This window comes from Cupressus sempervirens, chromosome 1, assembly GCF_028749045.1.
Source record: "Cupressus sempervirens isolate cs-2001-9-10 chromosome 1, ASM2874904v1, whole genome shotgun sequence".
Classification (NCBI taxonomy): domain Eukaryota; kingdom Viridiplantae; phylum Streptophyta; class Pinopsida; order Cupressales; family Cupressaceae; genus Cupressus; species Cupressus sempervirens.
In genome coordinates, this window is record NC_143118.1 from 479,809,472 (window position 1) to 479,831,100 (window position 21,629).

Consider the following 21,629-nt stretch of genomic DNA (forward strand, 5'->3'; position numbering starts at 1 on the left):
TACCTATATAAAAATTGTATTGTCCTTTAGATTACTAAATTTTTTATCTATAGCTCTTTGAAAAGTGACACCTTCATTGATCAGGCCAAATGATGTTCTACAGGAGGTGAAGGTGCCCCATGGCATGGTTATGGAAGATTTGTACTAGTTGCCTTCTTCTACTTCTATTTGATTATAACCAAAAGACCCATCCAGCATGGACATCATCTCCAAACCTACTACTATTTTCAATAGATGATCTATATTTGGTAGCACATAATTGTCCTTGAGTGATGCCTAGTTCAAATTTCAAAAACCTACACAAAGGTGTACCTCCCCACTTTTCTTCCATACTAGCATTATGTTTGCAATCTAGATGGAATGATGAATTAGACATATGATTCAATCCTTTAACATTTTATCCACCTCCTTAAAGATAGCATCCACCACCATTGGATTGTAGTTTCTTTTCTTTCAACAAAAAGGCATGGCCTCTAGCTTTAGGGCGATCTTGTGCTTAAATTTACCGCCCATGAATTTACTATTAAGTCTACCCTATTAAAGGATTTACAAAATTGATTCGCCTGTTAGGATGAAATAGTGGATCTACTTACAAACTTGATTTGCTAATTAGATCCATGAAGTATAGATCACCTCTTGTGACTGATGAATCTTTACTAGTCCTTGTAGACCTTGTTGAATATTCTGCACTTCTGCTGATTCGCTTTCATTCTTCTCAAAACATTACATGTCTCTATTTTATTCTTCATTACACACATTGTAAATGATATAATACATTACATATATACCATTCCAATAATTACAATTGCAAGGTCGGCAAAACACAAGTGAACAAAACATTATTGAGTCAGCCCAATAGTAAATAACTTGAATTCACTGAACTGACTCGGTGACCTTCTGATACTCGGCATCCACTGCATCACTCAACATTGTCATGCATTTGGTAAAAGTGAAGGCTCAGTCCATACTAATCACTCAATGTAGTTTTGAACTCGGTAATCAGAGATGACTCGGTAGATGTAGTGTCACTCGATAAAAATTGAATCCTTCATTTACCTTGATTTCACTCGGTAAACACTACGCTTCCATCACTCGATAAATACTATGCTTCCATCACTCAGCAAACACTGCACTTCCATCAGTCGATAATCACTACACTTCCATAACTCAATAACCATTGGAATGCTCAGTGTGAACTACGAAGCTCGATTAACACTAGAATTCTCAGTGTGAACTGTGAAGCTCAGTTAACACTAGAATGCTCGGTGTGAGCTGTGAAGCTCAGTGAACATTGGAATGCTCAGTGTGAACTGCAAAGCTTGGTAGCTATACTGATATAGATAAGTATTGTCACTAATAGCAATAATAACTTAATGACAACAATCTCCCCCTTTGGCAATACTTACAAAACACTTATAAGCCAAAACATATGTATAATACCTGACTCAATGAATTTTGGTTTTTCAAAATTGATCTTTGTAGAACTGCTGCATATACATTTCTATATACCTTCTTGATGACTTATAATGTATATAAAAAGATACTTATGTACACATTCTAACTTTAATGAGTGCTAACTCCAACTCCCCCTATCACTTATAGTGATAACTCTCCTCATTTATTATGTTGAATCTCTAAATCTCTCCCCCTTTTTGACAATAATGCCAAAGGACTACATATATGCAATTTATATGGCTATACCAAAGTAAGATATAAATTCTTGATGTACCTTAAGGATGGTTGTAAAAGTACTATCCCAAATCTGCTGCAAAATTTGACAAGTGGGGAGAGCAATTTGAACTTCTGTTGATAATTGGATCAAGTGATCAGCCACTGAGAAGTACTAATCTTGGACCAATGTTTTGCAATGAACAAGATGTTTTTGCATTGTGTCCATGATAGGAAGGATCATGTTCTAGATGTCTATGAGTGTAGATTGGATCCTAGCTTCCTCTCTCAATAGTTTTGCCTGTACATCTGCCAAATATCTGATCTTGGTGTGATGGGAGGTTGTGGAGGAGGAGTCCACCTTCAACTTGGATGCACTTGATTTCATATCAATGTCAATCTTATTTAACTTATCCTTTATTTCTTTGGTAAAACCAGAAACATCACAAAGTTTAGCAAAAAGTGATGCTACATTATTAAAAGAATTTCCAAAATTTCCAAAAAATGTTGACAATTCAACTTTCTTTATTGCTATCTTTTGAGCAATATTCTCTAGCACTTTATTATCAAATTTATTTTCAGCTTTCTCAATAATTTTTTCTTGACTGGAAGAATCCTCATTAAATTTATGCACAACCTCTTCTCACTGAATCAAAATGTGTTGAGTAAAATCTACTTCAACACCTATGGCAGCTGTAATTATATTTTTGGCATTTTCAATTATTCTATATTTCTTATCCCTTTCTGATCTTAATTGTTTCTACGTAGCTTTCATCTCTATGAGTTGACTGGCTAACCTCATATCTTCAATGGTAGCATTGTCATGGTCAATCTTTGGAATCACTATCTCTATGTCTAAGTCAATATCTTTTGCAATTTCCTTTCTAGTGATAAGAATTTTTAATGGTTGCTTTTGTTTGACTTCTGTGATGACTGGTTTGACCTTAGGAACAAACACAATAGTGGAGATAGAAGGGCTAGTAGTGAAAATGGTATCATACTTGGTAAAGTACCCATAGTAGAATCATAACTGATTGGAGTTGAAGTGGATACAGATGATGCTAACGGAAACAAAACTATAGAACTTACTGGAACTGATGAAAACAAAATTGTAGAACTTACTGATACACTCAGTGATGGTGAAGGAACTGAGGAGGTTGACTTGGTGACTAAAGAAGTGATAGACAACTCAGTAGATGAAGTGCTTGGCACCTCTGTTTCAGATACCTAGAGCTGGGAGGAGGTTGGTGAAGATTGAGCAATTGATGTAACTATTGTGCTCACAATTTCACTTGCAGAAGTTGTCTCCATAGTGGATATAACAGTCTTTGGTGGAGAGTGAGGAAGGGATGCAATCACTTCTACTACAATTTTAACTAGATCCTCTTCATCTTTATCTTCCTCATGTGCTTCTTCCACCTTGTCTTCTTCCTCTTTTTCTTCCATTAGTGCATGCAGCTCTCTTAGAGTAAGTGTGATGGGTGGAGTGCTATAAAAATCATCACTTTCACTATTGTCATCATCCTTAATTTCAACTGGATCTTCACCGGTATTTTGCAGATGATAGATGTTCTTCCACATGTTTGTTGCATCATTTACAACATGATCAATGTCTTTAATTAAAATCAAACATGTATGAAATCTAATCATCATTTTACTTTCATGTTTCTTCATAGCTGCCTTAATGTCTGGTCCAGTGAGACTCGATAGAAGATTCCTCAGAGATTTCTCATATATGTCTTTAGTTGTTTGGGTGGCTGACTCCCATCTCGGTTGCAATCTCTCCAATAGTTCTTTGGATATTTGAGAGGCAAGCTGGTCCAAGGAGTATTTCCATTTACCCATCTTATTGAGTACCAGTTCCTCAATCTGCATTTTCTCAGCATTAGTTCTTGTTTCAAATTTTAATGCCTTGAAATTTGTGATGCTAGCTCCATCTTCCAATTATTTAAGCCTTTCCTCGAATGTGAGTGGAGGCTTGACCCGTATAGGTTCCTGCTTTCCTTTTCTAGTTCTTCTAGAGAATACCATAGTAGGCTTCTTCTTAGGTTTGGTAATAATTGTCTTACCTTTCTTCTTTAGCGGTTCCTCTTCAAATTCATGTTCTTCTTCTTCTTCTTCTCCTTCTTCTTCTTCATCATCTTCTTCATCCTCACCTTTTCCTTCTATAAGCATAAGAGGGTTGGTAGCAGTTTTCAACTTAGCTATCTTCCTCTTGCCTTTGCTTATGGAAGCTCAATTCTGGCCTTTGCCTCATTATATGTTCTAAAATTTTGTTGCTTTGGGTCTACTAGCTCATTTACCAATGCTTCAATAATGTCCCTAGCCTCATCAATATTAACCTCATAAGGAAGAGGTTTCACCCATGCAACTCGGGGTCTAATTGCCTAAATGTATACTTTATCATAGTCAACCATGAAGCATACATCATCTTTGTAGTCTTCAACCAATTTTGGTGGAATTCAGAACCTATTATTCATCCTTTCCTTGAAATCTTCAAAATAATTATCCATGATCCTATCAAAATTTTCAACCATTTCTACTACAAAGTCATTTATTTGATAAAGAATAGGAATATCTTTTCTCCACAATACAGTTCCTTTAGATGGAAAGATTTTTTGAATATAGAAGAATAAACAAGTCAATAGAGAACCAAATTTATAGGGATTGTTCTTTGAAGTCCTTATACTATCCATGTTCTTGTTTAATTGTTTCAATAGTAATTTCAACAGGTCAAATTCAAGGTTCTTCTTTACAATTTTCAAGGCCAAATCCATAGCCTCACAGGGTACACTATTCAGTCGACTAGGGCTATAGATTTTGTGGGCAATGACATGAGGGCCAAATCTTAGTTCAACATTAGATACAGTGCTAACCTTCAAACCTCTACCATCCCATTTAGCTAGCGTTTGCTTCTGTAACTCATACTGTCCTAGGATTTTGGTAACCTTCACTTTGTTGAGCATAGGGAGTCGCATGATTTGTGAATCATCTTCTTTGTGATTAACACTGGCTGCTCTAACCATAGTTTCCCATTGTGCACTTGACTCAGAATATACCTAATCCACTTGGTTTGGAAACTTCTTGGCATATGCGAGATATGAGTCAAGCCTTTGGTTTCAAGATGCTTATGCTCAGGTTTCAAAGAGCCATCAACACCCATTTCTCCTAGGGCATTATCCATCTCTAGTTTTCCTATCTCTTGAATAGAACATTTAAAATGTGTACAAATATCATTCATAAGGAATAGCTTTGGTTGAATTTGAGATTGAGAACCGTTAGGGTCAAGTGATTTCGCAATGGCCAAAACAATTTTTAAGTTGGGCGCTTTCCATTCTGTACCCTTTACTAGCATCTCTGAACCTCATTTTGCATTGGTGCTACTACTACTCTCGGATGCCATTGATGCTCAGTAAAAGATAGAAATTTTTTGAACAAATCTTTGACTAGAAAATCACTTGGAATCGCTCAAAATTGCTTGAATTTCATCTAAAAATTTCTTAGCTCTGAAATCACAATGAAGAATGAAATCAAATTCTTCTCTTTTGATGAAAATTTCATCATTAATGCTTGGTACGAAGGTAGATGAGATGACATAGTGCTTGACAGGCTATCATTCACTTACTTGGTAGAAGCTTGCAACTTGGTGATTGAACAAAAATTTTAGTTATTCCCGACCTAGCTCAGTAAGGTCTTCAATTGACTTTCCTTGGTAGAAGCAACCCGATGGAAAATACACTTTCTTTGATCCTTGAGTATCTAGAATACTGATTTGATCATTTTGCTTTCTTTTATTTTGGAACTGCTTGAGATATCACTAGAAGATGCGGTTCCATATCCTCCTTTATGAATCTAATTTGAAATGGTGGAGTCACCCACTTCTTGAGTGACATTGCCTTCATTTGAACTATCTCACTCTATAGATTTTGGAATTCATTGTTGCCTCATTTGCTTCTGAATGTTTTTAGCTTTAGCTTTCTTTTCATCTTTGACTCTTCCTATATTCATGCAATTTTTAGCTATATGACCGAGTTCTCTACATGTATAAAAATAATGACATCTGCACCATGTATTGTAGTCCCATCCAAAGATTTCTTTAACAAGTTATTCAGCTGGATTGAATGATTTGGATCTTCATTGGAATGCCTTGTGACCATGCTTCTTGCATTTGTGACAATTGCCTTCAAATTTTGGTTTCTCCTTGCATTCATTAGCTTTATGACCATGCTGACTTCAATTATAGCATTTACCATTGAATTTACCTTTTCCATTGCTCAAACACTTTTTTGATGTGTGACCTAGCTTACCACAGTGATTGCAAGTAGGTCTTTGATTCCTTTGGGCACCTTGTTTGGAGGTTTCACCTTCTTCCTTGTAACCAAGTCCAGCTTTACCTTTTTGTCTATGAAGATTCTACTCACTTTGTTGATTTAATTGAGTCATGTCTTCTTGAGATTTCATCATTCTCTCATTGATTTGCTTTTCAGTGATTAAGTCATTTTCCAAACTTTCATTGATTTGTCTTTTAGATCTCAAGTCACTTTTTAAGCTTTCATTGATTTTTTTTTTAGTGATTAAATCATTCCTCAGGCTTTCATTCTCAGATCTGAGATTCATAATTTCTTTATTCGCATTAGATAGTTGATCCACAAGATCTCCATACTAAAGGAATTGATTATTTCTTGCCTCTAAGTCTTCATTTGCCTTGTTTCTCTGTTCAAAAAATTCACATAGCTTGATTGATTAGATTTCTTATTTTCTTTTAAGCTTTCTTACTTCTTCCTACAGAGAACCATTCTTTGCTAGGAGTTCCTTAATTGCCTCATTAGCTTCATCTGAACTATTTGATGGTAGAAGGTCTTCAATCCTTTCTTCAACATACTAATGGTCATTCATTTGTCTTGGAAGTTCCTTCCTTCTCTTTAGGGATTGATAAAGATGCTCCTTTGCTTCTTTGAGTTGAGCCATGGCCATTTCCAAATCTATCTTTTCATTTTCAATAGCTTTGTCAAGTCTAAATATCTCTATTTTCCTTGATCTTTGCTCAAGCTATCAAACTTTATCCTGAGAACCACAAAGCTCTGATACCAATTGTTCGAAATGTTCAAGATATGATAGGTTACTGAGAGGGGAGGGGTGAATCGGTAACTTCAAAACTTTAAAACAATTCAGCACTTTAACCATATATACTATTCACCATTCATTCTTCTAATCTATTGCATATAAGAGAAATAAAACATCCATAACATATGTACACAGAGATTTGGTAACCCAAAAACCTTGCAAATAGAAAGTAAAACCGGGGTGGGGATGATACCCACAAAACTTTGTTATTGTAGTATGAAGTTGGCTTGTTAAGGCTTACATTGACCACTTCTGGTGATCTGCCTTGTTAGGAGCACAAAGGACTGCTAGGTCCACCTTGTCAGAGGATTTACAAACATACACTGAAGTATGCACTCTGTTAGGAGATTTATACAAGGATTGTTAAGTCTACCCCGTTAAAGGATTTACAAAATTGATTCATCTGTTAGGATGAAATAGTGGATCTACTTACAAACTTGATTTGCTAATTAGATCCTTGAAGTATAGATCACCTCTTGTGACTGATGAATCTTTACTGTTCCTTGTAGACCTTGCTAAATATTCTACACTTCTTCTAATTCGCTTTCAGTCTTCTCAAAACATTACATGTCTCTATTTTATTCTTCATTACACACATTGTAAATGATATAATACATTACATATATACCATTCCAATAATTACAATTGCAAAGTCGGCCAAAACACAATTGAACAAAACATTACTGAGTCGGCCCAATAGTAAATAACTTGGGTTCACTAAACTAACTCGGTGACCTTCTGATACTCGACATCCACTGGATTACTTGGCATCATCATGCATTTAGTAGAAGTGAAGGCTCGGTCCATACTAATCACTCGATGTAGTTCTAAACTTGGTAACCATAGGTGACTCAGTAGATGTAGTGTCACTCGGTAAAAATTGAATCCTTTGTTTACCTTGATTTCACTTGGTAAACACTACGCTTCCATCACTCAGTAAACACTGCACTTCCATCACTCGGTAAACACTGTGCTTCCATCACTCGGTAAACACTGTGCTTCCATCACTTGGTAATCACTACACTTCCATCACTCAGTAATTACTAGAATGCTCGGTGTGAACTGTGAAGCTTGACTAACACTAGAATGCTCAGTAGCTATACTGATATAGATAAGTGTTGTCACTAATGGCAATAATAACTTAATGCCAACAAGAGTTCACATTACTATTACTATCCCTTTTACAATAATCTACTAATTTATGGAATTCACCTGGATTACACTTAGGGTAGTCCAAAAAGGAAATCTAAATCATAGTATCCTTATAGAACTAGACTATATCAAAAGAACTTGAATTCTTACCTGATGGTGCGATAGTGGATGAAGAAGTACTTAGGATGCCATCTTGAACAAGATTACCCATAGGTGTAGCACTCTTTTCCTATGAGTATATTGTTAGATCTTTTCCTTTCTAACTTCATGTCATCACAATTAGAGGTGCTCCATCAAGAGTGGTGAAGCAACCTCCCCCTTTCTTTGAATCTAACTCATAATCCAAGTAGTAATTTCCAGAGTCACCATCTAGAGCTGAATCTTCTTCAAGGTGAATGATCTCCATGACTAGTTCATTGGTAGTCATCATCTTCTTATACCTTGTCATCCTTGGGCATATCTCTCCATCATGATTTGTGGTGAGATGTAACACACATACATATTTCCTTTCTCAGGTGGTGCTTAGATCACTAACCTTGGCTATGTTGGGATAATTGCAACACCTTTGGCTTGTGGCTCTTCCTTAGAATGTCATGGTATGGCTACTAGTATGAAGGGACTGGCTTATAAAACTACTCCTTCAAGGTGATCATCTCATTAGCAAGTTTCTTCAACATAGCCTTTGAGTTATTGTATTACTAGAGCTCCTACTTACTCTAGTTTGGAATTATTTCTCCCACTTCCCAACAGAGATCAAGTTGTATTCAAGTTCTATTGTCGTGCTCTGTGTTGCCAGCAAATATTATATATGAGCTCTCCTTAGGTTGAAAATAATATCTGGTGCCATGGCTACCATAATCTAATTTATGATCTTATCAAATTTAGCGACAAACTCTCACATTGAGATAGACAACTCCTTCCTTATATGGGCTAGTTGGTTCAAGAGTGTGTCTTCATCTTCAACACTCTTAAATCTAGTCTCAAACCATTACCTCATGTTGGCCCAATTTTTGATGTATCCCATTGGCAAATGTTGAAACTAGTATACCATATTATCCACAAGTATTTCTATAAACATATTCAGATCAACATCTTCATGTTGGCATGCTATCATGCTACATGCAATGAAGAAGGAAGCTATGTGCTCTTGTACTGATACTTTTCCATTACTGCTAAATTTGAGGAAATTATTCTTTGATGCCTGTGGAAGATTATTGTTTTCTACTAGATGCAAGGGACCAAATGAATTTCCCCATGGTACTCTCATCACTCTCAAAAGGTTAAATGTAATGGGCCAAAAAGTGACCCTATAAGGTGTGACAATATTGTATAGAGTGAGAGCTTGGCAAGTTGAACTTCCAAGATTTCAAAATTTTGGAGAAGTGGTCTAGCTTCAATTTTGGAAATGATTTTCCTTGCTAAAGAGCACACCTTTTGAATATCCTTTAGGACATCTTCTATTCTACTCCTTCCCTTGGTGCTTCATTGAAATGGCTCCAAAAGTCAAAAAAAATCTCTCTTCAATTCTTCATAGACAACATATGTTTCCCCACATCCCTTGGTGCTTCTCATATAATTGGACTCCAAATTGGACAAATTTCTTCACTTCTACCACCTTTTGGGAAAATGGACTTTAGGTGCACAACTACTATTTAGCTTGACTCTGCTACTGGAGAAGTCTTTCCCAATTCTCAATGACAACTTCTTCTTTCATCAGAACTTGGCTCACTCTTCTATACTCCTCTGCACTCCTCCTTGACCTCCAAGCTAAGGTGTTCAACATCTTAATAATATCTTCTTCTACATCCTAAAAATCCAAATCTAGTTGAATGACCAAGATAATGCCTTCATGAGGAAGAACCATATTTCCTCATCACTTAGAAACTTTTTGTAACTTGGATGGGAAATGATTTAATCAAACCAAACCAACTATAGATTTTGAAAGGGTACACCAAAAAATCTAGCACTTTACAACAATGCTTCTTTTTCACTAGAAAATAACTCTCTATCATGCCCAAAAGGAGGGAGATCAACAATCACCTATAGATTGGGAAACATTTTTTTGGTTTCTCCCCTTTTTAAAATTCCCTCTAGATTTTAGAAGTATACATCTCTCCTAGTGGATGTGTTATGAATTTTTCTTGGGTTCCTACTTCTAATTGGGGGTGTGTTCTTAACCAGAGAGAATGAGAGGCTTAAACCAGGTTTCATGCATCTACAAAAAACCTAAGCAAGACTTAGGGATTCTAGCCCAATGATTCCCACAATTGTGAAAAATGACCATATTGCCTTTCGAGCACATCAACTAACTATAATCATACTCCTATATGAACCTACCAGTACTAGATGAAATGCACATTTACTCTTAAATGTAAACCTAGAGGAAACAAGGATGTAGTTGAACCCAAGTGGCCCTCTAACTAGTTGAATCCATTAGCCCAACCACTGTCGAACTAAATGATTCTCCAGCTCATTCAAACCAAAATTCACAATGCAATACAATTTAGAAAGGGAGAAGAAAATATAGGAAACCAAAGTAACACATAGATTATAAGAACCATTGACCCTAATGACCATTAAGATTAATAATTTCCATCTTCAAAAGAAATCAAATTCTCCGTGTAATACACTTTCTTGATTCCCACTTGGTAACTACTGTTACATGGGGACAATGTACACCAAATTTTGTCGATCCTTTATTGATGATCAAAATCTTACATATATAGGTCCTTAGTCTTTTGTCATTACAAAATGATTACATTCAACAAGGAGAAGAGAGAGATAGAAATATAAAAAATAATGGTGTGTCATCCATTACAGTCATTATAACTAATTAGGAAGAGTTGGAGTGGTTGGGATTCTATTGTCTTTTGGCTTGGTAGCATTTTAGCTTGCTTTGTGACATTTCATTACCCCTATAATTGCCGCTAGATTCTTTAGATTCAAAAATGATACATTATCTAACCTTACCAATATGCTCTTCATCCAATACTTTTGTAGTATCAATATTCCCCTCTAATTTTCCTGACACCTTTGCTAATGCTCCATTCATGGTAGTTAGCATGTGCAGATCTAATGATTGGAATTATCTAGGATGAACCAACTCATCAATGAATTTTATGTAAGAACCCTTCATATGGGAGGTTTCCATGCCCTCTCTACACTTGCTAACATGGGACTATGTATGTAACTCTTTGAGAAAATCATAAACCACTTCCTCCACCTTCTTTACTCTATATACTTTATTTTTTTGTTTCATGGCCTTAACCATACTTTCTCATTTTAATTCTAAGGACATCATCAAGTGAGAAAGTGACTCATTCCCATCTTTTAGAATGTTGACACTGGTGGCATTTTACTTCTTCATATTGATGACTTTGTACAACGAGGCAAAAAAGTATGTGTACTTATCGATGTTTGTTCTCAACAAAGCCATGTTGTTGTCCAAGGTGCTCTTTAATTCATCAACTCTAATGCATAGATCAACCATTTTATCCACTAGGGGAAATCCCCTTATCTTAATTTCCTCAATCCAATTTTTTCCAATCTACCCAAAATCCCTTTCTTCTTGAAACTTGGTGAGTAGGGCCTTACTTTCCTCTCCAAATAGATCAAAAAATTAGGAGAATGATGATTGTCCCATTTTAGCGACTAAGGGAGCAAACATTTATCTAATGTACTCTAACAATTCCTTGTTCATGGATTTGATTTGTTCCTTAGAATTTTTCAACTTGTCTATCTCTTTGCATACCTTCTACTTAAAGAACTCTTATAGGTAGCATTTGGTGTCATGTTGTGGCAGACCCATATCGCACAACTAAATGGTAAAGTCTGATGGAGCAAGTTCTATTAGATTTCCTTCTTTCTTAGCTTAGTTGACCTCCATGATATAATTCCTAACAAATTGCATCTTTGCCCACAATTGCCAATATTGGAGTCTTCTTCATCATCTTCAAAGCTAGAGCTTGCTTCATTGTCTAAGAGATCAAGTCCTTCTAGGAACCCTCTCCTCCATTCTATTTATTTTTCTATCCAAAGTATTCTCCAGACAGGACTCATATTGTAACATATTCAAAATAGACGAGAGTGTTGTGGAATTGAAAAATTTCCTCACCACTAGAGGGGTATATGTCTTCCTACTAGAAAATGGGAAAATAATAGTCTTAGAGGAAGAAGTGACACCCAAAATATTGCCTTGTGTAGTAGCTACTTGAGGGGTTTGTTTTGGTGGGGATCCTCCACCATGTCCATCACCTTGGGACCCATCCAAATTAATCACAGACATAGAAGAATCTTGATCTCTAGGATTTTTCAAATTCTATCTTGATGTAAAGACAAGTCTTTCTCTCTAACCCTACCTTCTTCTAGGGTTTTCACTAGGCCACTTCTCAAGCCTATTAAGGTCTTTTACTAATCCCAACTCAAGAGTATTCTATTCCCAATCCTCCACCTCTTCAAATTGTCCACACCAATGATAAAATCCACTCAACCCCTAATTAACGTGCTTCATGGATGCCTTCTTTCTTCACCTAGATCATATATTTTTTCTAGTTCATAGGTTCCATGACATTGATCATCAACCCAAAATATATTCAATTCCTTATTGATCTCAAGAATTTGCTTAAACTAGGCCTAAAAGGGCTACAACGAATTAGGCCTCCATACTCACCTTTTGGCATAGAACTTAGAAAAATGTTTAACAAGGTGGAAAAAAACTTCATATCCTAATACCCTTTTGGAATACCTTTGATATTCACCTGTTCTCACTTCCCCAACCTGTCCATACAACAGGTTACTAATTTTAAGCCTAAAATTAAGGGTTTTCCAAAATGTTGATAGAATTTACAAGGGTTTGTCCAAATCCCTAACAAAACATGTCATCAAGACTTCTCCTTGGGAATAGGACTTCTTGGCACTCATATCCTTCTCTTCATCCACTTAGATTGAAGCAACCAATACCATGAAATTTTATTCCAACCATTGTGATCCCTAACTATGCTCACTTGGCTTGCCTAGGGCATCAATGTAAAAAGGCCAAACTTTCTTTCCAGAGCCCACACACTTTCACACCTATAGTGAAAGGATTCATCCCACACATTCCAACAGATCCTACAAATTTCACTGTGGAAATGTAAGTTATGACTCCATCTTCAAAAATTGCCTGGTTCAGGCTAGTAATAGTGCAAAATCCAAAATATTTACAAAAGTGCAATGAAATAGAAACAAAAACCAATCTAATCACACATATAATTAAGTACTTAATTCTATGAACTTAGAAACAAGTTACAATGTGTTTTTAAATCTATTAAGTACCGTAATGAAGCAAAAGACTACGACTGTCCTAAAATAACTCAACAAAAATGCTTGTTCATTAACCAAAATTTCAGAAAAGTGTTAGCCAGCTCATGTCACATGTTGAGGGAGGCCTTATATAGGTCCAAAAAACCTATTCCAACCACTTTGAGGTGGTTATTCCACCTAATTCTTGAAAAATCACTTTTTTGCAATAAAAGTTGTCATGACAACTTTTACAATTTTCCAAAGTTGTCATGCAACTTGAAAACTTTTTGCCTAGTTAGACTAGACTTAGTCAAAACCCTATGAAACTCTACTAAGTTCTAGGATATGTCACTTATGACATGAAACCACTAGTCCACCCCTTATTTGTCCAATATTTCCCTCTAAATGCATAATTGCCACCTTTAACAATGATGACATCAAATTGTACATCACCTAGCAACTTTGGACAAGAAAGTAGCATTAAGGACCTAATTATACCTCCTAATGACTAAGTCATACTCTAGGATTAATTAGTCCCTTTATTACACTAGTGGCTTGGTTAAGGCCACTACAAGACAAAACTAGACTAGGAACCCTACCTTACCAAGTAGCCTTACCTAGGTGTTGATGCACCATTCTTTCCACAAAAGTAAATCATATTAGTCATGTATTAAAGATGTCATTAGTAATTCCCAACTTCTTGAAGTCTATAGCTACCACCCATGTTGCCTCTAACTCTAGTTTATCTCTCCACTTGATGAGATGTTCCATATACACATTATGTCTAGTAGTTTTCTTGACCCTTGAATCTAGTACCTTCTCTACCTATAGTTCCAACTTAGGGGGTAAAAAATTAGTTGTTACATCCTTACCAACCTCATTTTTTTTGATATCTACTTTTGTTAGAGGTCCCTTAAATTTGGTTAGGTCTACCAAATTCAAGACAAGTGAGATGTTTAAATCACTAGGCAGATCCACCTTATACACATTAGCTCCATATTTAGCTATGATCATATAGGGTCCCACTTTCTTCATCTATAGTTTTGTGGGTACTCCTTTCTACAATCTAGACTTATTCAAGTGTACCATGACATAGTCACCTACTATAAACTAAATATCCTTCCTTTTCTCATCTACTTTAGCCTTTAATCTTTGTGTAGTCTCTTGTATAGTCTTTTTTGCTTGTTCTTGAATCTCCTTCATGATTTGAGTGAATTCTTCTGTCTCACCACTCCTATAATCCATAGCTCAAAGGTTTCTAAGTTAACACACACCCCTTGGATGTATCCCATAAACAATCTCAAATGAGCTTTTAACTGTCATTTTGTTCACACTATCACTATATATATGCATACTCTTCTTGAGGAATAACCACATCCCATGTCTAACCATACTATTTGGTTAGGAATCTTAATAAGTTACCCAACATCCTATTAACCACCTCAATTTTTTGATTAGTGTAAGTGTGGTATCTTGAGCCAGAAGATAGGTTAGTTCCCAACCTACTCCACAAGGTTTTCCAAAAATAGATTATAAACTTGATATCCCTATCTAACACCATTCTTAGAGGTAGTCCATGGATCCTCACAATCTCTTTAAAGAATAGATGTTCAATATGGCTAGCATCATGAGTAGTTTTGCAAGTTATAAAATGACCCATTTTGCTAAATCTGTCCACCACAACATAGATACTATCACAACTCTATTTTGTTTTAGGTAACCCAATAATGAATTCCATGCTAACACATTCTCATGGACTATTAGGGACTAGTAAAGGTTGGTACAAACCTACATTACTAGCTCCTCCTTTTTCCTTCATGCACACTACACACTATTCCATGTATTTTTTTCACATATCTTGACAATTTTGGCCAATAGTAGAACCTTTGAACTAACTCTAGGGTCTTGTTGATGCTAAAATGACCACTTAGGCTTCTATTATGTTTTTCTTGGACAAGGTTCTCTCTCATGTACCCATTAGGGACACATAAATAGTCCCCTTTGAACAATAGCTCACTTTGCAAGGTATAATTAGTAAAAAAACTATGAAAATGATTCTAAAACTGATAACATACCTTATAGGCTTTAGCAAAGTCTTCATCATCCTTGTAGAGATCTGTGAAACTCTCTATTTCAATGCTATAATTAAACTTCTTGAATGGTCAACTCCCTTTTTCTTAGTGCATCTGCAAACTTATTCAATTGCCCCTTCTCGTGCTTGATGGTGGATGTGAATGCTTGAAGATATTACATCCACTTAAAATGTCTATTGCTTAACTTTTTTGGGGTATATATATATCTAAGGTTGTGGTTATTAGTAAATAACAAAAAGTCCTTGGGTAGAAGGTAATGTATCCACTTCCTTAGACATTGAACCAATGCATACAATTCCAAGTCAAAAGAAGAATATTTCTTCTTGGCTTCATTTAGCCTGTCACTGAAGAAGGTGTTGGAAATACAATAGGAAAAAAAAACTCTAGGGCAGAGGGGGGGGGGGGTTTGAATTAGCACTTCAAAACTTCAACCATAAAATCATTCACTAGACATCCATCTCACAATTGTGCATATAAACTGAAATACCAAATTAAGCATATACATCCATATCATGGAAACAAATAAAAATTTAGACATATGACACAAGATATAATTACCCAAAAAACCTCCAATGAGAAGGTAAAATTGGGGTGGGGATGACACCCACAAATCTCCACTACTATAGTTGTAAAGTGTATCCAATGAAGGTTACAATGTTTGATCATGAAACATGATCTACCCTATGAAAGGCTACCCTATTAGATGCTTACAATATTGTTAGATCTTACCTTGTTAAAGGATTTCAACACCTTGTTAGAAGTGTGCCTAGTTAAAGGACTTCAACTTACAATGAAGTAAGCACCATGTTAAAGGATTTACAATAGCCTATTAAGACTACTCTAGTAAGAGATTTTACCGATTCACTTGTTAGAATGTCTTAGCAATGATCTTGTAGTTAGCACTTTGTTGCTAGATAATAGATCACCTCTTTGCATGTATCCTTGATCCTCCTCTGATCAAATATATCTCTTTTGTCCTCTAATTCCTTTTCTCTATTATCTCTAACTGATTCTACAATTCATACACTATGATCACTCTTCCTTAGTCACATATGAATGCTCTATTTACACATGCAAAATTCTCTTTTCACTCACACCATTTTTAGGGTTTACCTTCCATAAAAAGATCTAGGTGACTAGGTTTAGGTATACATAAACTATTTCAATTCATCCATCTAGCTACTCAATTCATCTGTTTAATTGATTGGCTACATGTACTACATAGGGATTCTCAATTAAGATTTGTTCTTATCATCTAGGATTGCAAAACATTCCTTAGGTCAACTCCAAAATGGTTTATATAGTAGTTTTTTTCCATTACAAACAACTATGCCAAAATTGTTCTACTCAACATCTAAAGTCCTTGATGCTCAACATCAACTAAAACTTCAATGTTGTCACTCAAAATCTAAATTACTTAACACACATTTACTACTCAATACTTGAGTAACTCAGCACTAACTATTTACTCAGTACTTACTAAGTACTCACTCAGCATGCACTATCTGGCATGTTATGCCCGACATGCATTACTTGTTCGATATGAACTAAGTTCTAACTTGTAAATGACTTAATTGTATAGACAATCATATGTCAAAACCAATCTAAGATCAACAGAAGGCTCCTGGCCTACCTTCGTGTCATAACACACCCCCTACTGCCATCCCACTTGCAGCACACTCTAGGGTGAATAGTTTGTAAAATCAAGGTAGTCTAAGGATAGGTTGTGTGGCCACTTGTTCTTTCAACTTTTTAAATGCATTTCCTTCTTTAGAATTTCATCTAAACTTGGTCTTCATCCCACCCTTAATGGTGTCTAGTAATGATGCACAAATATCATTGAAGCTCCTAATGAATTTTCTATAAAATTGAGCTAACCCATGGAAGCTCCTTACCTCTTTTGTTGTGGTAGGTGGTGGCTAGTTTAAGATAGATGCAACATTGTCTTGGTCCATATTCAAAGACCCATTGGATACTACAAATCCCAAGTATAAATCTCTTGCTTCATGAATTTGTGTTTCTCTAAATTGATTACCAACTTCTCTTCATCCAACTTCCATAGCATCATCTCCACATGTTCACGGTGTTCTTCTCTTGTCTTACTGAAGATGAGTATATCATCAATATATACCACCATAAATCTTCCCATATAATCTTTCAATAATTCATTCATGAGTTTCATGAATGTTCTAGGAGCATTAGAGAGCTCAAATGACATCACAAACCACTCATGCAATCCATTTTTGGTCTTAAAAGTTTTCTTCCACTCATCACCTTCATTTATCCTTATCTAATGATAACCACTATTGAGATCCAATTTTTTTTAATATTAAGTTCCTCTAAGATAATCTGTCATGTCTTAAATTATAGGTATGGAAAACCTATATCTTATAGTGATCCTTTTAAGGGACCTTGAATATATACAAAGCCTCCATTTTCCTCCTTTCTTGTATGCCAAAACTATTGGCACTACACAAGAGTTGATAGTCTTCTTTATCAAACCATGATTTAGAAGCTCTTGTACTTGCCTTGCTACCTCTCTATTCTTCTCTAGAGTAATTTTATAGGCTAATTTATTTGGAAATGATGCACCAAGTACAAAGTCAATCTGATGACTTATCAATCTTCTAAAAGGTAAAGTTGTAGGAGTCCCATCTCTTACAATATCTTATACTTTATCAGCATCTCTTGGATCTCAGTTGGTAAGGGTTCTTGTTTATTTTTCTCTTCTTCCTTAGGCTTAAGAAGGATAGAGTGTCCTTCACTATCTTCATGCTTAAGAACATTGATGAACTCCTTCCCACTATCAACAATACACTAGGAATCTTGGACTGTGATTTATCTCCCTCTAATAAGGACTAAATTTTGAAATTTCTCCCATCTTTCTTGAAGGAAATGGAATTTTCCTTCCCATAATAGTCAACACCTTTATCATATTTCTAAGGTTTTTCCAACAACTAATGACATGCATACATAGGTAAAATATCACAAAGTAGTTTGTCTTTATAGGCTGGAATTGAAAACTCAACCCAAGTTTTCTCATTCACCAACACACTATGTTATTTGCTCAACCATGTCACCTTATATGTGTTAACATGAGGTACCTTTACTAACTTTATCTTTTCCATTGTTTCCTTTGATGATGTTATCTATGGAGCCTCAATCCATAATAACTTTACACACCTTACCCAAATCTTGCATGTAATTTTAAGCAAGGCCCTTCTATGTTTGGATTCATCCTTGGTTGGTTGTCTAATAAATTCTCTATTGAACATCAAGTTCTCTCCCCTATCTAACTCAATATGATCTACCTCAAAAAACTTATAACTCATTGTCTCCTCATGAGCATATACAACTCTCTTATCACTATTTGAAGAAGTAGGCTTTTCAAGACATCTATAGTTAGGGTGACCCAATTGACCATAGGTATAACACTTCATACTTGCAAAGTCTGACTCACTCCTACCTACACCTCTTCCTCAATTTGAACCTTCTTGAGTACCTATTCCTCTTGTATAAACTCCCCTTCAAGTAGTTTCACTACCTTTCTTAGCAAGTTTAGACTCGCCTTGATTTCTTTGATCATTACCTCTACCTTGGTATCCACCTCTATGCCCTCTTTAGTCTCTTCCTCTACCTCTTCCTTTGAAATTAGAGTCAACCTTCTTCTTGTTCTTTTCTTCCTCCTTAAGAGCCAACTAATGGAACTTCTAAATATTGGTGGGGATCCATAGGATTAATTCTCGTTGGATGTTCCACTTTAGTCCACCCGAATGCCTTTCCACTTTAATAGGTTCCTCTTCTTGAATCTTGGATGTTAGGAATAGTTTTTGAAATTCCTCTATATAAGAGGCCACATCTAAGTCTTTTTGCTTTAGACCTTTTCTCTTCCTATTTAATTGTACCTTATAGTCTTTAGGTAGATAATTCTCTTTGATTTTAATCACCATGACATTCCATTTAGCTATAGGCATTTCGCCCATACTGGGACTTTCATCCTACATCTATTTGCACCATTTCAATGTTGAACCTCTAAGTCTTAACTTTGCAACCTTTACCTTTTGTGCCTATGTGACACCTTCATACTCAAAGTGATTCTCCATTTTCTCAATCCATTCCATCACTATATCAGTGTCCATCTTACCACTTAACAATGGGATTCCTTCTAGGGATTTTCCTCCTAGTGCCTTGATGGCCTTCAAGAATGGTTCTTCATTCAATGGAGGGTCTGGTTCAGGTATGATTTCTTCCTCATTAATCTATTCTTTTCCTCTATCGCTACTTTCACCTTCTTTGTCTTTATCCTTGGTTGCTTCAACAACTTCCTCTGGTTTAGTCTTCATTTCTTCTAGGGATTTTTCAAAGATTCTATTTTTCTCCTTTTTCTCACCCATCTCTTTGGCCAACTTTGAATTAATCACCTTAATTTTTTTGACCTACTGATTCTTCTGCAGTTTGAAGCATCTATCCATAAACCCATATATTTTGGGGCTCTGATACCACTCTGATATAAATACAAGTCTTTCTCTCCAACCTACCTTCTTCTAGGATCTTCACTAGGCCACTTCTCTAGCCTATTAAGGTCTTTCACTAACCCCGACTCAAGAGGACTCTATTACCAATCCTCCACCTCTTTAACTTGTCCACACCAATAATGAAATCTACTCAACCCCTAACATGCCTCATGGATACCTTTTTGCTTCACCTAGACCATGACCAAAACCTATCATCAATGGAGAGGAAGATTTTTTTCTAGGTCATAGGGTCCGTGAAATTGATCATCAACTCAACATACATTCAATTCTTTATCGATCTCGAGAATTTTCTTGAAACTAGGCCTAAAAGGGCTACAAGGAATTAGGCCTCCAAACTCACCTTTTGGCATAGAGCTTAGAAAAGGGTTTAACAAGGTGGGAAAAAAAATCATATCCTAATGCCCTTTTGGAAGACCTTTGAGATTCACCTATTCTCACTTACTCAACCTGTCCATATAGTGGGTTGCTGATTTTAAGCCTAAAATTAAGGGTTTTCCAACATGTTGATAGAATTCATAAGGGTTTCTTCAAATCTCTAATAAAACATGTCATTGGGACTTCTCCATAGGAATAGGAAAATTGCATTAATTAATAAATTGTTGTGACATTACAAAAAATTCACCAAATGTTCGAGGTAACTCATTAAACATGTAGTAAAGGTCTATTTTTATTACAGTCATTGTCACATAAGGTTCCAATATACAAGTCCGAATAAGAGGCCACTAATTACACATTAATCTATAAATTATGATGACATTACAAAAAAATTGCTAAATATCTATATACAAAAAAAAATATCAAGGTAACTCATAAATTGTGTAGTAAAGTTCTATCTTTATTAAAGTCATTTTCGCATAAGGTTATAATATACAAGGTTGAAAAAGAGGCCTATAATTATACATTAATTTATAAATTGTCATGAAATTACAAAAAAATTGTCAAATATATGTTTACAAAATAAACATATCAAGGTAACTCATAAAACATGTAGTAAAGTTCTATCTTTATTAAACTCATTATCACATGAGATTCTAATATACAAGGTTGAATAAGAGGCCAATAATTACACATTGAAGGTGTTTGTGTTTTAAAATGAACTAAAACTACTAAGCAACAAAATGCTTAATACCAAGATGGCAGTACTCATACAATCTAAAGACAAGCCAATTCTTGTTAACAATTGCATGGGCAAAGCATTTGGGTCCAACTTCAATAAAACCAAGGGTGGTTTTCTACTCTTCTGGCTCTGCAAAACCAGGGTGGTTATACCCAGGGATGATTCAAGACTGGGAAAATTGTATGAGGATTATTTCTAGTTTCATTCTGATTCTCATCTCAAATCCTCAAATACATACACAATTCTTGATAACTTGATAAACACATCCCATATAACAGATATGGCCAAAAATTCTTCTATAGATCTGCAAGTGCTCTCAGCAAAAGTGGCTAACTGAAGCTAAAATATTCCATGTAGAAAAGTACTGGCCAACATTTAAGATCTACAAGAAATGAAAGTAAAGTTGATTTAATTTTGCATTTTTGACAACCATTTGTGACATATTCCTCTATCAGCTGGATCAAATTTGATCAGTGCCTAATCCATTGGGGCATAGAGTCTATTACAAATTTCTAGATCTAATTTGTTGCCATACAACAAATTTTATCAAAAATTCTTATCAAAATTTATCATTCAAAACCCTTTCCACTACTATAGCAACCTTATCACATTCACTAAAGCTTTTACTTAATCCATTGAATTAACAGCAGTGATAAACAG